The sequence below is a fragment of the Crocuta crocuta genome, unplaced genomic scaffold, assembly GCF_008692635.1.
Source record: "Crocuta crocuta isolate KB4526 unplaced genomic scaffold, BGI_CrCroc_1.0 scaffold41, whole genome shotgun sequence".
Classification (NCBI taxonomy): Eukaryota; Metazoa; Chordata; class Mammalia; order Carnivora; family Hyaenidae; genus Crocuta; species Crocuta crocuta.
This window is the reverse complement of record NW_027529428.1, coordinates 8,833,966-8,838,226: the sequence shown is the minus strand read 5'-3', so window position 1 is coordinate 8,838,226 and position 4,261 is coordinate 8,833,966.

The following is a 4,261-nucleotide window of genomic DNA, read 5'->3' as shown; positions in this document are numbered from 1 at the left end:
ATGAAGCCTCCACGATCAAGGAGAAGTCTTATCTTGGAGGTATGTTCTCCGAAGAGGCGCAGTTGGTAGGCATTAGTTCCCAAGCCAGAGGCAAACAACCTCACATCTGGGAAATTTAGATCTCTGGCTCAAGAACTGTATTATTGTTCCCTACTGCACTGACACTGGAGGGGAGACACTAAATGGTGTTAGGTGTGGAGCTAAACCCCTCTACATCCAACTAAATGGACTAAAACTTAGGGGTGGTGAGTGTTAGCAATGAAAAGTTTATGGGCTTGAATGTCCATGTTCCTATGCAGAACCACCGCCCTGTGGCAGCGAGAGCGTGGCCACACGGGTGTGAAATGGAGTTTCTGGTTCTCGGACAAGATGGAGTAGACACACATCTCCCTCGTCCTGTGGCTAAGTACAGCTAAAGACCCCGGACACTGCAGAGAAAACAAACATAAGATTATAAAAGGTGGAGACAGGGTTCTTTCTGATTCCTGAAGCCCACCCTGGGTGCTGGAGAAGCCAACAGTCCCAGACCACAAAAGTAGCAAGAGAAGTCAGCTCCCTTAGCTAACGGGCAAGGGGAGGGGCAGTCTAGTGAAACAGATAACTTTCAGAGGGTATACCTGCTCTGCTTCAGCCAAACACACAGAAAAAATGTGAGTAATCAGCCTAGACGTATGCCCTTGCCCAACTATATCAAGACACTTCTCTGTAAACCAACCCCCCCCACCCCCACCCGCCGCTGCCTCTGGGTGGTGTCAAGGAGGCCAGATGGGGAGTCAGAACTTTTATCTGCACCTGGCAATAATGAGACCACCCCACCTCTGCCCCAGGTTGTCAGCAAAGACCACTAGAGAAGCCAGGAACTCCATCCCTGCCCAGTGGTATTGAGGCACCCCTCCCTGCTGAGGTGGTGTCAGAGAGGGAGGCTAAGACTTTTACCACATTCCAGTGGTAACTAGGCATCCCAGCCCCCTGCCGTGTCAGCAGAGGCTTAGTGGGGGCCCTAAACTCCCACCTGCACCCAGCAACAAACAAGATGCCCTTCTGTTTCCGATCTGAAGGTTCAATGGAGGCCAAGTGGGGAATCGGAACTTCCATACCACCTGGCAGTGATAAAGCACCATCGCCCTTCCTCTGCTGCTGTGGTTTCATAAGACGCTTGCTAAAACAGAGGACTGCAATATGATACAGGATCTCATAGCATAATAGGAAAAATGTCCAAGATACAACTGAAAATCCCTTAGATACGAGCCAGAAAATTCCACCTTAAATAAGGAGACAATGGATACCATACCCAGATTATACAGAGGTTGGAATTATCTGACAAGGATTTTAAAGTAACTATCAGAAGAAATTTACAAACACAAAGAAAACGTGCCATTTGTTGTATTTCTGGGCATATTGAGCCTATTATCAACTTTAGTCTGATATTCTCAGGAATCAGAGCTTTGACTGGGCATTCAGATTCTTCAGATAATGTTCTTTACTTTTTCACTCCCAAACCATAGAAATAAACTCCTTTATTATGTGACCCTGTTTAGTATCCAGAGTACTGCTAAATACCTTCAACTGGAAGCCTGGTGAACAGTTAAAAAATCCTAGTAAATCTCTGGATAGATGTTGTAAGACCTCACCCTCCCCTTCTCCAGCCAGTATAATGGCCCAACTAGAAATTCTCCTAAGAATCTAAACTATCCTCTCCACATGTCTATTTCTTCTTCTTCTTCTTTTTTTTGTCCTCTCCATTCTTCTCATATCCGAGTGTGTTCTGCCAGTTAGCATTTCCCCAATGTTTTCTCACCCCATCCCTGCCCTGTTTGATCACAGGAATTGTGATCTCTTGATGACCCCAAAGATCCAAAGAAGTCCATCTGGGTCAGATGAATGGTGAATGGAATTCAAATGTCCTCAAGTCTGTGTGAACTCTTCCCTTCCCTTTCTTTCTCTTTGTTGTTGCCTGGCTTTGTGGAATTTCACTCTGGGAATACATTGGGTAATGTACGAAGGGCCCAAGAGGACCCCTGTAAAAATTTCTGGGGCTCTTTTCCTATGCATCTTGCTCCTTAATAGTATTCTGCCCTGCAAATTCCAGCCACTGCAGCGTCACTATACTAGAAATGAGTAGTTCCACTTGAGTTTCTTCCTTTATTACAGTTTAAAAATTGCACCCAATAGGGTTGCTGGATTTAACAACATTCCAGTATTGCATTTTTATATATACTCATACTAAAATTATTCATTATGTATCTGAAATTAAAATTTCACTAGATATCGTGTATTTCCTCTGGCAACCCTACTGGAGGAAGAAAACCAGGGAAATTGTGGGGCTCACTTCAATTGTTTCTCTAATTTCAGGAATCACGATTTTGAACATACAGTGGTTCCAATATCGGGAAACAGCTGTTTCATAAATATTGTCCAATTTTCTAGTTGTTTACAATCAGAGGACAATTCTATACCAGTTACTCCTTCTTGCCTAGAAATGGAATTCCATAGTGCATCTTTAAAGCAAGCAAACCATTAGGATAGCTACCCTATCTGGAATTATTCAGGGAAGTCATTAAGAAACAGTAAATGAATGTGCCGTTTCTACTCATCCTGGAGTATGCTATATAGAATTACTCGTGTGAAAAAGAGCTCTATTACAATTTAAGGCTTTTTGTGTGTGTGTGTGGAACAAGAGTGTGAGCGAGTGAGGGGCAGAGACAGAGGGAGAGAGGGAATCCCAAGTCGGTTCTATGCTGTCAGCATGGACATGGTGCTCGATCCCATGAACTGTGAGATCATGACCTGAGCCAAAAATCAAGAGACAGACGCTTAACCCTCAATTCAAAGCGTCTTATTTAAAGTCATTTTTTTTTGACAATTTCTTACCTAAAATCACTATTTCTCTTCTGTTTTATGTATTTTACATGTATCTGTTTCATTCTGTGTGTACAATATTAACCTATCTCTTTGAAAGTCTCAAGAATCCTGTAAGGTGAATTCTAGGCACTTTACACCTTGTCTATTGTTAGAAAGAGCATTTCTAATATACCCTCAAAAGTAGGGAGATGTTATGCAGGCATTTTCACTTTAGAGAGTTCATTTTGTTTACGTAGATTATTATAACAATAACTAATTTCTTGGGAAGTTCAAAGAGATCGTGTTCATGAAACAACCGTTACATGGCATGGTAAAAAGGACCTGTGGCTTGTGAAGATGAGAGGGCAACTAATATTTATTGAGTATCTACTCCATGCCAAGTGTTTTATATTCAGTCTGTGCTGGAGCCAGTCTGTGCCAGCTCACATGTGCTTGTGAGAGGCGATTGTTAAGTTTTCAGGAATCCTGCCAGCCATTTCTTAAAACTGTTGGAAGCTTGAAATTAACAGGAGGAATATTTATACCCTGAAAATGATCAAATGCCCCAAACCATAGTCCCGCCATGAATTCCAAGAGCAGATTGGTAAGCATTTACCAGCACACACGGTCATCACATTTTTCATTTTATTTTATCCTCCAAACAACTCTATATTTATTAAGACGTAAAAGTTTAATGATGGAAAAAAGATGCCAATTACATAAGTAACATGTCCACATTTTCCTAGAGGACAAGAAACAAAACCAATTCTGTGTAACTCTGTGTAATTCTGTCCTTTCTGCTTATATCTCTACACCTTTGAGCTAGGAGACTTAAATCAGGGTGTTGACCGTATGTTCTTGGACCAATAGCTGATCACTATGGATCAGCATTTGTTCATCTGCAAACCAACCACTAAACTGTGAATGGACCAAAAAAGTGATTTGTGAAGCAACCATAGACTGAGAATCAGGACTTCCTTATTTAGCTTAGAAAAGAAGAGCGAGTTCTGAAGATTAACTATTGTTTGATTTTAATTATTAGGCCTTACACCAAGTTTAATCTGGTTTTCATGGAGAAATGTATACCTGTTAAATACAAATAGACATAATTCATAATAATGTCTACTATTATCAGCAAAGAGATTCCGTAATTATACCTGTATAGCAGAGTGCGGAAAAATGATGATCTTCCATGTTGGCATCATGGTTCTTGTTACGGAGTATTTTGCTTCAGGCCTTCCAAGAAGCAGATGGAATTATATATGCAATAGATTTCCTAGGGAGAAAGATGTGAAGGATAAAGCAGAGAGGGGAGGAATAGGCAAGAAGCACCTTCCCGTTCTGGTGGAGATCTGATGGTGGTAAGAGGAGACCAGAAGGAAGAATTTGCAGCATAAGCAGCACAGTTCTGAGAAAATCT